The sequence below is a fragment of the Malaya genurostris genome, chromosome 3 (assembly GCF_030247185.1).
Source record: "Malaya genurostris strain Urasoe2022 chromosome 3, Malgen_1.1, whole genome shotgun sequence".
Classification (NCBI taxonomy): Eukaryota; Metazoa; Arthropoda; class Insecta; order Diptera; family Culicidae; genus Malaya; species Malaya genurostris.
The window spans coordinates 45123504-45143539 of NC_080572.1; the positions used below are offsets into that span (position 1 = coordinate 45123504).

Genomic DNA, 20036 nt, shown 5'->3' on the forward strand with positions numbered 1-20036 from the left:
GTATAAAATAAATGCATACTGAACAGTTGTTGCACACAGCAATACACATGCACCACGAGATGGGGCTACTGCTTGTCTACAAGGAGGAAGCAAAACGGGTCTTCCTGTCGAATCGAGGCTCACGCTGGCGTGCGGCGCTCGGTAACTTTGGTTGGCATGGCAGATTTCGATTGTTAGTTGTGTGGAAGAGCGGAAAGTGGTGGATTCTTTGTTTTGCCCATACAAGTTGCTCGCACCAAGATGATTAGCGATATTATGATCATTGTGATATCTAAATGAACGATTTTATGAGTTTGTAGCGTTTTACCGATTGCGTCAGGAAGCTATCTGTTGGAAATATGTTTAGTATACATCAGTATAATAAAGCTGGTTTGATTTGAGAGTGAGGAAAGTTTCAATGCTATAAAATTCTATTGCTATAAAATTCGATTGTTAAATTAACCATATAATTTGAATTCAGAAAGATATGGAAAAATATTGACTACAGTGCAAAAAAAAATTAAAGTTTTTTTTTTCGGCTGATGGGTTCCACATATCTATGGGAAATATAGTTTCGAAAAAAAATTCATCCAGCACTCGATGATCAAGATCATTCCGCCTTTTTCTCGAATGCGAAGAACCAGCAGAATTCCAATGAAAATGGTCATCTCTCGTGAGAGGCGAACGGCACACGAAATAAATCCACAAATGATTCACTTGTTGGTATTTACTAGGGTGGGACAAAATATTGATTTTAGCTCCACCAAACTTTTCGTATTTCTTTTGAGTCCCATAAACACCATGCAAAGTTTTATCTCGATCGGAGAAACTATATTTTCGCATCCGAGGTTTTAAGTTTGTATGGGATTTAGTATGGAGAAATTCAATTTTTACACAAAAAAATCGGCTGGAGATCAACCTATGAACTCTAAAAATCAATCCGACATTATTAGACATCAAACAACTTAGATCAACCGTTATAGTATAATAAAAGAAAACAAAATTATATTACCACCACTAGCAGCAGTGGTGCTAGATATATTAAACAATGAGCCATTGTTCGGACCTTGGGCCGGGTTTCCTTAAACAATTTTTTTACAAATGTCGGATTGTTTTGCGGCCTTCGAAAGTTTTCTTCCTCATTAAATTTACTATGAAAACGACACATGCATTGATTTTTAGAAGCGAGAAAATAAACCTTTTCATATTTTTCCCATACAGCCTTGTCCCACTCTAGTGAGTACCTACTAGTAATAGTACGGCCAAAGACTGTTATTGTTAAGCGGGTTACGAGCCCGGTTTGAACATGTGCCTATAGTGGTCGGATTTCTGGTATTTGAACTGAAAACTCAACCCAAAAAGAAAACACTGGACTCTTATCAGGTTCGGGTTAGGAAAAAAATCCTGTTTGGGTTGGATACAGATGAATTGTTTAACACGAGTACGGGTACAAGTCGTGTTCGGGCTCAAAAAAAGGTTTTCTCGGGTTCGGCTTAATGTTTTGAATCGGATTTCAAGACAAAAAATATTTTCTGGTTTGAGAATTTGCATACCAAACTCTCTAATGTGAACTGCAAAGTTTACCACGACATTTTACAACCTCCAGGAAGCAGCAGCCTTTGTTGCCAAACACAGTTATCTCTGATGTCGAGTGAGAAAAAATTAAATATCGATTCATTTCGTATGTCTCGGAGATTCATCTAGCGATGACGAGGGAAACTGCATTTGCGTTTTCCTACAATTGGTGTTTTCCTAAGATTAACAGTCACCGTTCCATTTTAGCAACGTCAAACTATTTACTGTTTATGTTAAAAAGCCATTTTTTTACAGTAGTTTTCGGAAAAATGAAGAAAACGAACCGCCGATGAAGAGTCATTCCCCATCACGAAAATGCGAACTTCCACATCGCGCAATGATGACCTGAGCGTTCAGAACAACGAATCGATGAATCATTCGTCGTAAAGCTTTGATTTAGCCTCCAACGACTACTTTTTTGCAACACATCGAAAACAAACTGCATGGTCAACGTTTTTCGGCCTTTGAACAAGCGGCTGATGCGTTCAAAACGCATGTGTTTTAGATGCCTGCTTCGGAATGGGGAAAGTGCTTTAAAATCATAAAACAAAAAAAAAATAAATCCGTTTTTTATAACAACCCTTTGTTTGAAATTTTTTATGTATGTTCAAGCCTCGACCTCGAACGATTCTTAGTGTCAGTAGGATTGTAGTACTAGCCATGCAATGATCCTGTACGCTATAAAATGACTGCGAAGTCTGTTGAAACAGAAAGGCCAAATTCCACAAAAGGAATGTAATGCCAAGACTTTGCTTTTTTGTTTTAAATTATATACCATCGTGGTAATGAGAATCGTGTCATATTCTGCCAAAAGTCTCCTCCTCAGTTGTGAACTCAAATAAAAGTATGCATGTACAAGGCATTTCACGTGGTGATGAAAGCAGCACAGACTGGAACAACTTAGTGGAACATGATGGTACCACAGAGGCGATACAGAGCATTGAACCATAGAGCGGCCCTGCAAAATCAGAATATGTACGGAAGTTATGTTCAATTAGGTTGCTTTCGGAGTTGTGTTTCGCTTTCGGATTAGTGGAACTGCCCTCTGATTTAATTTTTTCAAAATGACACCAGATTTCGACGATTCATGATTTTTTAAGACATCTGGCAGCAACAAATTCTTTTTCTTAGTTTTACGGTTTTTAGTGCGAGTTTTCATAGTAATGCGGTTTTCAAGCGGGTTTTATGCGGTAAATTTGTCCCGCATAACAAGAACTTGTGTGTATTCCATTTGAAGAGCAATACAATTGTTCGCACGGCGTTCCATCATTCATACACCACTTTTATACCACAATTTCTCCTTAGCCTCAAAAAAAAGCTATGGTCTAAATGATGATCTTATCATTCGATGCAACTCTCTTTCCAGAATTCTTCATTTTTGAATTCGAGAAAAGAAAATAGTCGCCAGGTGAATATGGTGGATGTGGTAGTAATTCGAATTTCAATTAATGTTTAAGTTATCATGCAAAATTTCAAATACGCTTTCTTTTGATAGTATTACGATGTCAGTTATCTCCAGAACAATAGCCTCATTTGGACGACCACAGCGTAGTAAATTATCGGTGTTTGTATGGCCACGTTTAATTCAGCGTATCAGTCGATAATGCTTGATTTGCTTGAAACAGAGCCCGGATAATGCTTAGCAAGTTATTGTCAAAACACAAGGAATTTGTCTTCAATGCTTCTAATTTTTTTAAAGTAGACAGCATTTTACCAAGCCCTGAATTATCCCACCCAACCAGTTCATTATTAACATTGTAAAGACATACTAAACATCACGCCAAACGATTCATGTGAAACTGTCTATAAAATTTCGTTTCTTACCACATAGTTTCTGTAAGATTCATCGTAAGAAACATTGAAATCATCTAACAATTTAATTTAATTAGTTTTAAACAATGCTACTATGAGCAATTCAACATAGCATTCTTTGGCAAAATATCGTCGTCAAATCAATTCTAGAATCTGAAACATACTGATGCAGATGAATGTTCTGACACAAAGGACACTAATTGTAGTAAATATCTAATTCTGCGTTTGTTTTCGTTGTAGTATGCAACGAATTTCGCCTATCGAAATGATGCTTTCATGAAGTAGCAATAACAAAAGAGAAAATGGTTCGCCAGGGTTTGACCTCGGTGACCAGCAAACGACACAGTTATTTCCCACTGTCAAGGCCAAGCTTATACATGAAAGCGCTTGCGCTCGGTCTGTGGAACGTCTGTCGCGTAAAAGAACAACCGCTACCTGCATCCGAAGACACATGCATATTTATAGCGAGGGGATAACGTGGAACTGTCGTGAATTGTATTCATAATGTTCTAACCAGGTTGTCGTACACTTGTATTTTAACCGTCGTGGGAACTACCCTTAGCTTAATGACAAATAAAACGAAAAAAAGACGAAGTTTTATTATACCGAGGAGGATTAACATATGACATGCATTTTATCAAAAAACATGGCTTTAAAATCTGTTATAAATTCAACGAAAATCAATTAAGGGAGATGTTTGATGATTCAAAAAATCGTCGGATTTGGATTCCTAAACCTCAACACGTGATCTACTTGAACATCCGATAGCATCGCGCAGTCCCTCGTTCTCGCTATGTGTAACATTCGCCACCGCAAACCGAACAGTAAATAGCAAATGCCGTCAGTGCTTCATGACAAACGCCAATGAGGAAACAAAGAAACTGCAACCCATTGACTGGCTATCCCACTGCTAGACTCGGGTGCTCGTGCACTGTTTAAACGGTGATGTGTACGCGAATACCGAGCAGCTGGAAAAGCCGGAAAATTCCCGCCCTTCTTTGTGTGATACGCTGCGCATGCTAGGAACTGATATTATGACTAGTCTGGTGCCTGATAGCCGCTACTGTTGCTACTGATGGCAGTGAGCGAGGTCACCGTTACTAGTTGACCCACAGACATGCTCAAGGATTTCTCCCAATATAGTATATGTATAAAACGTATCTATCCGATTGTATCATTGAAGAAAAGAATGCATACTAGTGCTTTGAGGCAGGTCAGTGACTTTCACCAGAAACGTAGAATGTCTGTTCGGTAAAAGTGTGAAAGGATGAAGTATCCATGACCCTGGAATTCTGTGGATGTCCGGTCAATGCCCTAAGGAATTTTATAGTACAACTCAGTTCATATTAGATGCAGTTGAGATTAGTTTTCGGCAATCAATTCAGGTGACCGTTCACCTCAACCATGTATAATTCTCGATATGTGACTCTGACGCCACAGCGCTAGCCGGGTTTATGGTTTCTGCGATTATTCATCGTTCCAGTTGAACGCCGCCACACCGCCCGTTTTCATGGTTTGTTCACTTTTTGGTGGTCAACTGTCGGAGACTTGAGGTAGGTCGTGTTACAGCAATCGCAAAAGCACGACAAGAAACAAAGCGGTTTGATATATTGTTTCTAACGCTAAGGCCGAAGCATGATATTGAAACCATGCTGGAAGTATTGTGTTTCTTATACGATCTTTTGCAAATTGATTTAATATTGCACTCTAAGTCTTATTAATACTATACTCTTCTGTTGTTTTTTTTGGAAACATCCAATTCAACTTAATTTCCTACAAAATTCTCTCATCATCATTTTCTTCTGTGAAATTTTATCAAAAATTCCATGAATAAAAAATCGAATTGCTCAGTTCGTGCTCGCATCTCATCCGACACAGTCGAAAATCTCATTTGTGATTAATCCCCCTAAAAGTGAGATAAACATTTTATTTTAGCTCAGGGCCAACATAGGGGCTAAATTACTTCGACAAAGTTGTGCAGAAAGTTATTTCAAACAAGTTTGCTGAAGGTACTATTCCCGTAACTTGAGTGTAATTCAATATATAATGTATTTTCTGAAAAGGGTGTCCAAAAACCAGTTTTTGTAAGAAAACATATATATTTTCAATTTATATGAGTTTTTCATGTTATACAAAGTTTTTCATCTTTAAAAACTGCATAACTTTCTCGAACAAACTATGCTGCTATCATTACAGTTTAATGAAATAGAACAATTTTTCATGTTTTTTTAAATAAAATTCTAACTTGTCTATTATCAAAAGGCGCAGTAAGGTGCAGATGAGACTACTTACATATTAAACTACTTCAAAAGAGCTTTCATACCGTGGTTGAATTACTCGTCTGCGATCGTCTGCAGGCGAGATATGTTCTTTTCAAATATCCTTGTCCTTGACATTTGCAACGATAAAATTGACTTCATTTCAGATCAGATTTCAGTTTATATTCATTACTATGGTGCTTGCCACAAAATATGATTTTTTTTGCACATCGAAGTCTATAAATTGAATAGTTTAGTAACTGTTTTGTCACGACTTTTAAAAAAGTCATCATCAAATCGAATTAAGTTATGTCATCTTCTGGTAGAGAAAAGTATGATCAAAACTTTTTTTTAATTATTTGTATTTATTTTATGACAGCTGACAATGTTCTTAACCAGCTAAAAGACTCTTAGCATCGTTCGACAGATTCTTCTTGGACTGTTTTGGCCATTCACGAATATTTGTAACCAAGGGATCCAATGAAACTAATTACCAATTCGTAAGTGATCTGGATTGCTCGCGTGTATAATACTCCCGACATCTGTTTATCGATCTCCACTTTAATTGATGAATAGAGGATATCTATCCGCAGAGCTTTTTATATAACAAGCTTACCAAAAAATGACATAACGTAATTCGACATGATGATTGCCTTTTTTCAAAGTCGTGGCTTCTTATCTCACTTTCAAAAACCGTCGGACAGTTACTTTCAAAAAACGTCTGTAATTATTACTAAACTTTTCAATTTGTAGACTTGGATGTCCATAAAAATCTTTTATTGTGAGAGTTTCCATGGTAACGAATATATACTAAAATCTGATCTGAAATACAATGAACCTTATCATTGGAAATGTCAAGGACAAGGATATTTGAAAAGAACATATCTCGCCTGCAGACGATCACAGACAAGTAATTCAACTACGGTATGAAAGCTCTTTTGAAGTAGTTTAATATGTAAGTAGTCTCATCCGCACCTTACTGCGCCTTTTGATAATAGACAAGTTAGAATTTTATTTAAAAAAACATGAAAAATTGCTCTATTTCATTAAACTGAAATGATAGCAGCATAGTTTGTTCGAGAAAGTTGTGTAGTTTTTAAAGATGAAAAACTTTGTATAACATGAAAAACTCATATAAATTGAAAATATATATGTTTTCTTACAAAAACTGGTTTTTGGACACCCTTTTCAGAAAATACATTATATCTTGAATTACACTCAAGTTACGGGAATAGTACCTTCAGCAAACTTGTTTGAAATAACTTTTGCCACAACTTTGTCGAAGTTACTTAGCCCCTATGTTGGCCCTGAGCTAAAATAAACTGTTTATCTCACTTTTAGGGGGATTAATCACATAAATAAAATTTAACAAAAGATGGAGTCTTTCATTCTGAGCAACTTTGCTGAAGATACTGTATCTCAAAAACCACGATCCTATGAGTTATCAATTAAGAGCGTGAAATTGCGCTTTTGAACCACTGTGCGTCGACTGGGTGCTATCGTCTTCTTCGTTAGTAGCAGAATGAGAGGGTGCGAAATAGCTTGTAGGTTGAAGCCCATCCTAAAGTGCAATATTTATCATAGTATATTACAACATGTAGTTCTGTTGTTTGTTGCATTATTTGTTATATGTTGAGTTTGAATTATATTACATTGTATTATATATGTTTGTTATTAGTATTATTATTATTATTATCATCACTATTATAATTATTATTATTATTATTAAAAGAAATATATTTCCTGCAGTACTGCGACGAAAGCAGAGCATAACTTACACTGCGACATATACTGTTATATATTGTATCATAGCATATTATTTCATATATTATCGTCTTATACTATATTTTGTTATGTTATATTATATTATATTATATTGTATTATATTATATTATATTATATTATATTGTGTAATGTTAGATTATATTGTTCTATATCATATATTATTTTATATTATGATATATCACAGATATCCAACAGATATTCATACGTGCAGAGTCGTGTGTAACGGTGATTTTTAACGGATTTTCACTTGTATACTTTACACAGCTTTTTGAAAAAGTTTGTACTAGCGAGGATGTCTGTTCTCTGTAGTTATATTATATTATATCATGTTATATTGAATTATGTTACATTGTATTGTATTACATTATATTATATTATATTATATTATATTATATTATATTATATTATATTTTATTATATTATATTATATTATATTATATTAAGGAGTGTATCGAAAAGTAGTTAGCAATATTGATTATTGAATAAAAAAGCGAAAAAAATATATTTTTACATCAGTTTTCGATATATTGTAGAAAAATTACATTTTTATGCATTTCACTGTTTATATTGAAGAAAATCCTAGTTTCTGTGAAACGCTCGCACTTTGGACTTGACATTCTTCATTAAATTCTGCACAGTTACTTTTGTGTCCAGTTTTTTTTTAGCTCCTGCATGTTTTGGGACACTACCTTCCTTCTAAAAGTGCCGCTTGACAATTGCCCAATACCTTTCAATTGGCCGAAGATCCGGGCAGTTCGGTGGGTTGATGTCCTTTTCCACGAATTGTACATTATTTTTTGACAACCACTGTAGAACGGAGTTGGCGCAGTGGGCTGAAGCCAAATCCGGCCAGAAGAGAGGAGGAGCCTTATGCCTTATTATGCGTCTTACCGAACTTCTCGATAATATTTTTGACACTGGTGTGGTGTACTTTCACCCGTTTTGCAATTTCGTTGTACGTGACACCACTTTCTGAGCACCAAGTGTGCAGAATTTTCTTTCGCGTTTCCGGATCAATTCGACTCATCATTGAAACGATAAACCATACCGAAACCAATCGATTGCGCAACTGTTATTGACATGTAAACAAACATGTCACCGCAAAACACGCTGCAAAAAAATGAGCCATTTCAGAGTAATAACTATTTGAATGTTGTTAACTGCGATACACTCCTTATATTTTATTATATTGTATTGTATTATATTATATTATATTATATTATATTATATTATATTATATTATATTATATTATATTATATTATATTATATTATATTATATTATATTATATTATATTATATTATCTTATATTATGCTCAATAAAATCGACAACGGCGAGGGACAGGGAGTGCATCAGGGTATCTTACAAGTGAATGATTGGATGATCGGCTATTAATTGTTTTTTTTTTGGAGTGTTCGTGGTGAAAAGCCATGAGTGGGGACGAATTAAAAATCTCCAGTGGCCAAAATTAACAGGTTAGTATCAATTAAACACAATTTTTGATTGTGAAATGGTAATTTTTTGGAATAAATAGTCATGTTTCACATTTTAAATAATATTTTTTGGGAGATTTTCTTATAAGATTTTCAACCATTAGCTGGTGTGATGTGATGTGATGTGATGTGAAGTGAAGCCACCATCAGTTCAAGGACTTGCCAGTGGATGCGGGTAGACTTACAGTAGCCCCGATATGACTCATCCATTCACTTTCTTACTATAGCTGTTACCGAAAAGCGAACAAAATGGGTTGGGCGGATACGTAAGTAGAGACACTTACTCGTATTCCGCGGGAATAAAAGATGCTCTTCCAACCATAATATCCAGTGCATGGATGAAGCATATCGCTATACATGCTTGAACCCGCCTGATGGTTTGTTTGAGAAGGGCGCGTCAGACTCATTTCAAACCTTCAGAAGGAAACAAGTTTCCTTCAAGTGACTTGGGCTGGCTATCCACAATCCCTCGTCCAGTCGTCAATTCGTCCGATGCCCTGATGCTCCCTACCCTTTACGACCCCGTGCAAAATGTTTTATATTGAAAAATACAATGAAACATAGTGTAATGAAATTAATATAACATGAAAAGATATAATAGATTACAAAATAATACAATATAACATAATATAATATAATATATTTTAATTTAATATAATATAATACAATGTCATACAATATAATATAATATATCATAAAACAATATATAAAATAACATTTAGTGTAGAGTGTCAGTTATGCTCTTCTATCTTCGCAATACTGCAGGAAGTAGAATATTTCTCTTCTAATAACAATAATAATATCCACATCTATAAAAATAATATATGTTATTATTATTGATGACAAATTAATAATAATAACAGTAAATATAATAATGAAAATAATAATAAAAAACGAATCTAATATAGTACAATGAATTATATAATAAATAATAGAATGAATAAAATGATATGTTGCGATATGCTATGATATTATATTACTTGAATTTATATGTCATTTCTCATGCTCTCATTCTGCCCTCAACGCATTCCATCGACCAATTGTCACCACAGACACACGTGTAGGCATGAAACAGGAACCAGTGAGGACCAAGCTCACCTTGTGACGACCTTGATAGTTAGTTAAAAGATTACTTTAATATAACTGATAATGATAATGATAACTTATAAGGAAAACAAATTTATATTTTGCGCAGAGGTACGTAGTACTACTCATAATAAACCCTATAATATAATATAATATAATATAATATAATATAATATAATATATTACAACATAATACAATATAACATAATATAGTAGAATACAATATAATATAATATCATAAAATATAATATAATTATATAATATAATATGCTATGATGCAATGCAGTATAATACCATAATAACCTAAAATAGTGTAAGACGATAATATATGAAACAATATGCTATGATATAATATAACAGTTAATGTCGCAGTGTAAGTTACGCTCTTCTCATAATAAAAATAATACTAATAATACATGATGTAATAAACGACAGAATTATATGTTACAATATACTATGATAAACATTGCACTTTAGGATGGGCTTCAACCTACAAGCCATTTCGCACCCTCTCATTCTGCTACTAACGCAGAAGGCGATAGCACCCAGTCGACGCCGTTCTATTGACCAAATGTCATCATAGACGCTCGGGGAGGCATGAGATAGGGACTTGTGAGGACTTAGTTATCTCACCATTTGACGACCAAGATTTTCAACCATTAGCTGGTACTGCTATTCTCTAGATCTATCTTTCGAAAAAAATCACATTTTTCTAAAATAAATAAAGTTTATTCATTGCAACTAACGAATAAAAATAACATCCCCTAAAATAACTGCTACCTGTAAACGACTGCAAACTGCAAATTTGCTACAGCAATTCAATTTGAACTGCAATGCACTGAGAAGTCGAAGACAATACGCAAAAAGTATGTTCATGTACACTTCGCCGAAACCGGTCACGAGTAACCAATTCCTCTAAATGAATACCAGTTCAATTTTTTTGTTGGGATTTCATGCCACCAACATATTTCCACAGACGATTCTCTTATGAACTCTCTTCTTTAAAGTGAACTTTGAATATTTCTAAAATGCGCATATTTCCAAATTCCATTACAAGATCCACTGAATTATCAATGATACGAAAAGAATTGAAATTCATTCAACAATCTGATTATTTTCAAAAAGTTTTGAGCCATTCATTCACTTCTTCCACGAACTATGACAGTTTATGGATTTCATTTGCAAAACAGCGCATTATGTAGTCGCTTAGAATACCTCTACCACCGCAGTCCGATACAAATCCGATCCAAGAAAAGACCACAAAAATAAAATCGCGATAGACGCACGTCATACAACGTACGATCCGCCACCCAACACCCGCCTCTCGTCCGGCTTATCACGGTTGGGACTCAACATAACCGCAGAAGCGCTACTTCCACCGGTCATCGCGCTTTGTGTTTGTATGTCGATGTATCCTACGAAAACCTGCTGACTGGTTGGCGTTTCAAAAATCCTGTCCCGATCGGAGCGTTATAACAAAATTATGGCAAAATTAATATGTGGTCTCGTAGCGTAACACTAAGTTTAGATAAATTGATAATCTTCTTACATCCAATTTAAATATTAATTCATAATGAGTATTTAAGATTCGGATGAGTTTAATTTTTACGCAGAAGCAATAATAAGAAAGTGGATCATCCGATACGCGTAATCGTTGCCTAAGAAAAATTTCGATTGTACTATTTTTACACACAATGAAACATGTTACAATAAAAAATTGGTCAGCCTCAATTAGACAAATTCTTTAATCGTACAATAAAAACAATTTTCATCCTCATTTTGAAAGATGTGTATGTAACATCCTGCACAGATAAAAATATTTTGTGAATTTACATCTATTTTCATGCACATATTTGGAGCAGGTAATTAAACATAAAAATACTTTACAATTTTGTACGTTTCAATATAATTTAATCGCAAAATAAGCGTTAATTGAAAGATACAGTTATATTCATTGAAAATTCAATGCAATTCAATTTAGTTTTGCATCGATGAAGGTTTTCAATCAAAATTTCGATTCAACTCATGTCTATTCCATGTTACTATTGATTTACATCTCGTGTAAATTTCATTATTTCTTTCTGTGTGTCTACAGATTTAACATTTGACATTTATCCTTCAGTAGTGGAAATGGAATCAAAGCAAGAGAAACCAATTCAATCAAGTTTACAGTTTTTTTCGAACTGAACAGTAACAAATTAATGTCTTTGGAAATTCCCAAAATTGATTTACGATTTCTGCAAATTAACTAACAACACGAATTCCTAGTGAAATTACTGAAACAGTTTCAAGTGTGAAAGTCGTAGGTGTATTTCGGTTCAAGTGCCAATGAGATATAAATATTATTGCGACTTTTATTTTACAGACCAAGAATAATGCACAATCTTCTGTACCAACTCCATGCAGCCTCAATACATCTACGATGCAAATTCGCTTTGATTATGCGAATGCTGTCAAAAACATCCAATCGGAAAGAAATCCATGTAATTTCCATTTCGAAACATGTTGACTTCTGTTTCCGCTTGTAAATGTAAATCGGTTCAACCATATCTCACTAATCGAAGTGAGTTACATTTTAGTGTCTTTAACCACTACTTCCGGTGCTTCTGAAACCGGAAATAGAGCACCGATAAAGGCAGAATGAGTATGTTTAGTCAGAAATTTACATGAAAATATAACCTATGATACTAGAAGATCTTCCATTTGAATGAAAGTTTGCGAGTTTTATTTCGGTTGCCTCGAAAATGCGAGTTCCATTTCGGTGCCTTTAGATCACAACTCCCGGTTCTTCGGGAATTGGAAAACGGTAATCAGTGCATCAATTTTAATGGATTAGTTTCTATTGGACATTGTCATTTATTACTCTTGAAATTGCTGTGTTTAACACTCAACCTGTGATTCCAGAACCGAATGTAGGAGCTTGATAAAATTGAGTATCAGGCTAAGGGACTATGAGATCTTTTATTCGAATATAAATTTGTGTAATCGTACCGATTACATCCGAAATGTAATGAAAATGTACCAGCTGTCTTTGAGAAAATCAAATGATTTTTTTTTTATTTTGTGCCTATTTTATCAAGAAATTCGGACACCAAACGTCCCATCCGACTAAAACTTAATAGCAGGCTATGGAACCGTAAGCTTTCCATTGATCCTGAGTAAATTAGTTCAGCCATATGCAAGGAAATCGAGCGCGTATCTGTGTTACATGTATATACACACTGACGTTATCCGATTTCGTCGAATGGTGTGTAACATTCGATTCAAAAATCGGGTTTTACAGTAATTACAAAAATCCAACACTTCCGACATCAACAGCAGTGCAGATGTATTTTTGAACGAAACCTCTAACAGTGGACCAATTGCCTCCATACTTTGTTGGATAGTAATGGAAGCATCACTATCATAGGAAAAAAGTTATAAAGATTCTTAGATAAAATAAAATTATTATCGTTAAATGCATATTCATCAGCCGGTTTTGCACTACCTGTAGGATTTTGAACCATATCGAATAAACTGAGGTCTTTTTATGAGATTGTTTCAATTTGAATGTCCAAAGTTACTCGGTTTTGTAATGAGAATTTTCATAGTTATGTATTCTTTTGCGAAATTTTTTAATCGTTTGTATGCATTTTTTTTAAATTTTTTTGCGGTTTTCTAAAATTTTTTTTTGTGTTTTGGGAAGCTATTTTCGCTAGTATTAAGAAATCTATCACTCTTTACGGCAGCGTCTTTGGCACTTTGAAGTCATGTATTCGTCGTACCAAAGAACGTTTAGATCTTCGAATCTATAAGAAGAGGAAACCGCCAAAACGCAGTCCGAAACAAGAAGCATCGATCAGGTGCAACCTACGTAAAATTCGAATACTAATCCTTGCCATTGCGAGAGGGGCAAGGATTGAAGCAAGTATTGAAGGCAAGATACATAGATTCTAGTCGAAAAATGTGGTAACAAAGCTATGGTCTGGCGAGGTACGATTTTGCAACCCTTCATCACAAATCCTTCGATTGACAGCAAAGCAGGGGTAGAAATAAACAAATTTTATGATTCACAGTAAATTAAAATATTCAGTATTATCTTTTTCTATCACATATTTATTGTAGATATTATAATGAATTTTGAAACGGATGATTTTTGATAAGATAAATTTTTGTTTATCTTAGAGTTTGAAAATGTCTTCATTGTTATCAGTATCACTGTCTGATTCGGAATCAACACTTTAACTAAGTTAGGCTCGTTTTAATGCTACTCTGTGTTCATTAAACAGGTTTGAAGTTCAAATGGCTGTCACTTACGGTTCTGGTAATATAATGGTATAAGTGAAGTAAACGTCAAAACTGATTACCACTTAATTTTCTCGGATATGGATTACCCGATATTAATAATTTTAGCCTCGTTAGGTGAGTTTATTTAGTCAGTCGCATCGAAATTCAATGCTTCGTGATGTATTTGGAATTTATTCAGTAATACCGTCGTGGTGGAGTAATATCATAAAGTCAATTAAACAGTTAATAATATTAACATACATGATACGATGAATAATAATTATAATGATAAGAGAAGCATGCCCAATCACAAAGTGTGCTACGCAGCTGATTAATATTACCCTATTTAGCTTGAATATCATACACAGAAGTAACAGGAGTGCAGGATTTTACTGCACCAATTCAAATGCTGCACTCCTGTTACTTCTATGAATCAAATTCATGTCAAATAGCGTTTTCTTGGGTTTAATCTAAATAGGGCATGAACATCATCATCAGCATCAACCAGCTGGAAGTAAAACAAAGTCTTTTGTCGCGGTACATATATTCGCGAACGAGTTTTTGTGAGAGCAGCAAAAGTTCTTCGCCTGCGCATGGTTGTCTTCTGAGAATGAGAACAAATTTGTCTCAGCGCAATAAAAAGAGCGCGTATGCAAAAGGTCTGCTGCTACACTGTGTTCCCAAAATTTCAAAAATAATCGCACGTTTTGTTACCCAATTTCTTAATTCACGCTTCGGTTTTTTGGTACACAATCGTTAATCTTGATTCACAATTTCGTGCGCAAAATGGGCTTATTTCCACGTCTGCAGCAAAGTATACAACAATGAATGATTACAAAAACAATTTCTACTGATGACTCGAAGCCACACGGATCCTTCCATCTTCTGGCCAAATCTTGCGTCTTCTCATTACGAGAAATCATCGGTAGAATGGTATACTACCAAAAATTTTACTTGCTTTCCAAAGGGTAAGAATCCACCAAATTGTCCGCAAACTCGATCAATTGAAGAAGTTTGGGCCTTGACGAAAACACATCTCGGCAAATGAAACTATCCAGAAGATAGACCGTGACACAGTAGCTAATGGAAAAAAATACAATACAAAAATACTCACTAGAAGCGCTGTCAATGTCTCCGTACAGTGGCAAATCTAGTTTTACTTGATTTAAAATCTAATGAAGAACGTTAGTCTACAAAGCTAGATAGCATATGTTGAGAACATTAATCTATTGTTCAAAACTAATATTGAATTATATTCAATAAAAATTAAATATCCAAAACTTTTGTATTATTTCCACTGAAAACTATGTGCATCCATACGACTTCCTAAGATTACCAACATGTTTTTTAATGATTTGTTTTAGCCTTGTTAAGACGTAGAGCCGTCTTGAGTTAGTTTTAAATTTGATCAGTGTCTAACGGGGATTACATGTTGAAAAAATGACATGCGAAACCAACTATGTAATGAAAACCACGAAAATGTTATCGCAGACACGGGACTCAAACCCGTAGTTAACGCCTAACCGGGGAAATTGTTTGCCAATTAATCTACTCTGCATATGAAAACACATGAAGAGACAGACCAGTTGACTAGAAGAACCAAGCATACTTCGCTTTACTTGGCCACCACAGCATTCAATTATAGTCCTATATCTATGGAAATACATCTAACGGGAAACAACACACACCTCATCACATGTCTACAAAGAAAAAACAATAATAAAATTTACAAGACATGTAAATCAATAGTATGATGAAATAGACATACGTTAAATCGAAAATTTAATTTAAAACCATGATCGATGTAAAATTAAATTGGATTGCATAGATTTTCCAATGAACAAGACTGTATATTAAAAAAAACGCTTAGAATTGTAAAGTAACTTTCCATTCAACTGCCTTTCCATTCAATATGTGCATGAAAATTGATGTAAATTCACAAAATGTTTTTATCTGTGTATGTTCACTTCTACTCTGCCATCCGACGATGATTTGAGAGTTTTTTAAGCATTTAGGAAAATTTTTCAGGTAAATCTGATTCATTATGCCAGTTATTACAGAAGAAAACGTGGAATTAAAAAAACAATTTTGCTACTTCCTTCTCCTCGGGATGCGAACAAAACCACCGACGATGAGGAGTAGCAAGTAATCACGGAGCTCGAAGCTGCTTTTTTCTGTTTGCTGCCATTTCACGTCCAACACTCACACGGAGCGGAAGGATTGCGTTGAGTTTCAAGATCGCTGCGTGCACATGCAGCTCGGTGACGGATAAAAAAATCAAATGAAGTGAATCTGTTTTGTATGTTGAGTAAGAAACGAAAACAAATGTGCCTGTAGAGAAGTTTACAACCGTTTTTTTTACTGTGCATAATAGTGCTTGAGGCTCCATCAGACATTCGCGAAACACCGATGAGTGCAGTTGCAGATCAACAAGCAGCACCAACAACAACTAAGCGTGTGTTAATAATAACTGAAGATTTTATTTTAGTTTATGACCGTCAATGTGATTTTGGAAAGAAGAAAAAAATTATTTTTAAAAAACTTGTCAGTATCGGTGGTGCTAAGCGATAACCGGTTACAAGTGTCTCTAAATCCAATTGTCAATTTTCAAGGGGGTTTCTCTAAACGGACTCCCTGTTCGACGAAAGTGTGCTGACGAGTGCTGTGCGATTTATGCTTTATGTTCGACGAGAACAAGGAGAACTTGTGAGCCATATTGGCCTTGAATCGAGAAGTAAGTAGATGGAGTGATTTCTGCGCTGATATACTTTGTTCGTCGAGTTTGGACATTTTGGGTGTTGGTTTGTAGGCATTTGAGAGCTTGTTTTGGAATTCGATGAATAAACATTCAATTTCTACCAACTGACGATGCGAGATGATAGAATTCTTGTTAGAGAAAAAAAACTGTCAGCAGCCTTGGGTAGGTGTATTGACCTATAGGGGGACGTGCTAAATATCTACTTGAAATTCGAAAAATGACGATTGAAAAGGTGCCGATAGTAAAGTATTCATGTCTTGTAGTGAGTAGCACAGGTACCTGGTACATTGACGTGGGTATAAAAATTGCGTGTGAAGAAGTCTAGGCATCATATTTATCAACAAATGTTGAATTATTGTTTTGGTTCAAAACTTTACGATAAGCCGCGAAGAAAATGCACACATCAAAGAAGTCAAATTGTGTTCTCAGAATTATGTTTCCCTGGACGGTGATGACTAACATCGTATCCAGATCAATGTGTGAAAATATATTGGGAACCTGAATGTCAACTTTCTGAGTGTTTTCGAGAAATATTTGTGTCTAATAAGATGAGGTCTACAGCTTGTCTTAGTTTTGTGTTTTCTAACGCGGAAAAATCCTTCGATTCGCAATCAGTACGAACAAATTGAGTTAGCTGGGCACATTTTTGTTTTGAACTGCTATGAGAAAACCGACTGAAAAAGGGTAAAAAAATCGTAGAAGTGATGTTGAACAATCATAGAAATGAAAATTTACGATTAATTACCACAGAGATGATTCTCACAATGAAGGGACTGAACTTCGATAACCACATTAGGACACAAATCAAACAGATACCCAATCTTCGAATAGTTCCGCAATGGAACCCTCAAGCTAACATGTTGGGACGTATTACACATTCAGCAAGCATCACCTGATGTCATCGATAAATAGATATAACACTTAAAATAAAATTTTCCTGCGTTTCGTCACTCGTAAGATGTGTGGCCTTTTGGTTTTTATTTTTGTTTGTTACTTAAACATTGAAAAATAACTTCTACAATCGCTCTAGGAAACAATGTAATAAATTGTCGCGAGCCGCATGTCAAAAATATAAGCGGGTATGGTCCACTAAGAAATTGATAGTAACCACTGTGTTCCTACTTCTATGTCATAAGAAACCATAATTGCAGGAGTTTCCTGGTGTGGAACTCATTTTTGTATTCTATATAGAGACGCAAATTAGAAATTCCAGGAAGTAAACATATTGAAATGTTTTTAGGTTTTGAAGACTTCGGGTGTTGTCAGTGTGAGGGAGGGGTTGTGGAGCGAAATGAAGCGATTCAATGCGGTGTACTGTTAGCGCATCGCATTTACTCTGACATATTTGCATTGATCACGTACGCACGCGAGTTTTGACACTTCGCGTTACGCTTCCACTCTGGCAGCAACCTTACAGCTCATTCAATTTCGTCTCGATTAGTAATATTTTATAATCTACTGTTTGGCAATATTCTTATTTAAATGGTTTTAGTCCATGTATTTGCTAGAATGTATAAGTGAAATTTCAATTAAAAGCGGACAGTGTCTTATATCTCTGGTTTTCCTTAAAAAAAAGACGATGGTCTGAAACCAGGTAGGGGGTAGGGTATAACTGATGAAAAAAATAATCATTTTTGAGAATTTTTCTCAGAATTATCGTTCAACAAAATAAATTCGAATCTTTAACATGATACAGAGCATCATTCAAACAACATTTTGTATTTTTTTTTTCGTGGAAAAATATTGTGAAATAAGTCGGTGAAGAGGTATTTTGGAGGACGCTTCTTGAAAATCATGATTTGTGGTGTCCACTGTATCTCAGTGCAGACTAATCAAAAGTGCACAAATCAAAGCAGCATAGTTAGAGTAGAAATTTTTCTAGACCCCAACGTTTCTGTTCGATTTTTTTTAATTTTTTGAATTTTTGGCGGTTATTGAAAAAAAAAATGGTGCAGTAGTTTTTGAATGACGATGGACACGGACTTTCAAAAGCTGCTTTCGAGAAAAACGCGTTTAAAGGTTTTGGTCGATAAAATCAATGGAAACAATTTATTACTGAAGGAAGCCCGTAGGGTCTAACATTTTCAAAAAATCGTGTTTTTTCTTTTAAAGTTATTATAATAAAACATTTCAAAAATGTTTTGTCAAGTTTTAAGTCAATCGAAGCAGAATTCTTGGGCCTGTGTGCCGAACTCTCACTTCTTCGCAGTATGAGATAAGCTAAGATAAAAGCCCATAACTTGCTTGTTACGTAAGGCTTGAAAATTCACAGAATATTTTTGAAATGTTTTACTAAAGAGCAATTCCAGGAATGAGTAGACGAAAAAGTGACAAAATCAGAAACGACCTTCTCCGATTTGGATGAAACTTTGCACATTGCTTCAGTATGGAAAACCATAAGTTTTGATCCGATGGAGAGGTTAATCCGACTCACGACTGATTTTTAAAAGGGCGTATGTATTTTTTTCATTTCACACGGAAAGACCGAAATTAGCATTTTGGCGAAAAAATTAGTTGATTTTCTGATTTTGGTTAGTTATTTTTTGAGACAACTAAAAAAATCTTACTTTTGCTAATTTAGATTTTTTTAATTCTAGTTCCCTTAATAATAATAAAATATTTGTTGAAATGGCTATTTTTTTAGTTGAATTCACCAATTAAACGTTTTGTCATTTCTTAGCTAAGGCACACTTCACACACTAATTTTTTAGTTGAATTAGAGAAATAAAACGTTGTTTTCAACCAACATAAATGGTTGAATTGGTTTCTGCAATTTGCAGCTATATGGCGCTCTGTCACCGAAAAAACGTTAACACCGTAATGACTACTAGCCACTAGATGGCACACTACTACCGAAAAAAAATTCGCGGTTATCTTTTTTATATTGGCAGGTTTGAATACGATGTTGTATTGGAGAAAAAGACATAAGCGAAACATACAATTCTTTTTGAAAATTTTACTTCTAAATCGCTGTTTTCTTCATTCGACTTCGCGAAATCGACTCTCTCACTGAAAACTTTGAGC

At 34.8% G+C, this 20036-nt stretch overlaps 1 protein-coding gene across 4 annotated transcripts in view; it reads left to right on the forward strand.

Annotated features, from left to right (window-relative positions):
* Window positions 1-20036, forward strand: part of LOC131439490 (uncharacterized) — a 42886-nt gene that overhangs the window by 7471 nt on the left and 15379 nt on the right. Inside the window, exon 1 of one of the 4 annotated variants that reach the window (XM_058610568.1) lies at window positions 16423-16988. The exons of the other annotated variants lie outside the window; for them this stretch is intronic. The gene's annotated coding sequence lies outside the window, so the exon portion shown is untranslated. Of the gene's footprint in view, window positions 1-16422; window positions 16989-20036 lie in introns of those variants that run through there. 4 annotated transcript variants of the gene reach the window in all.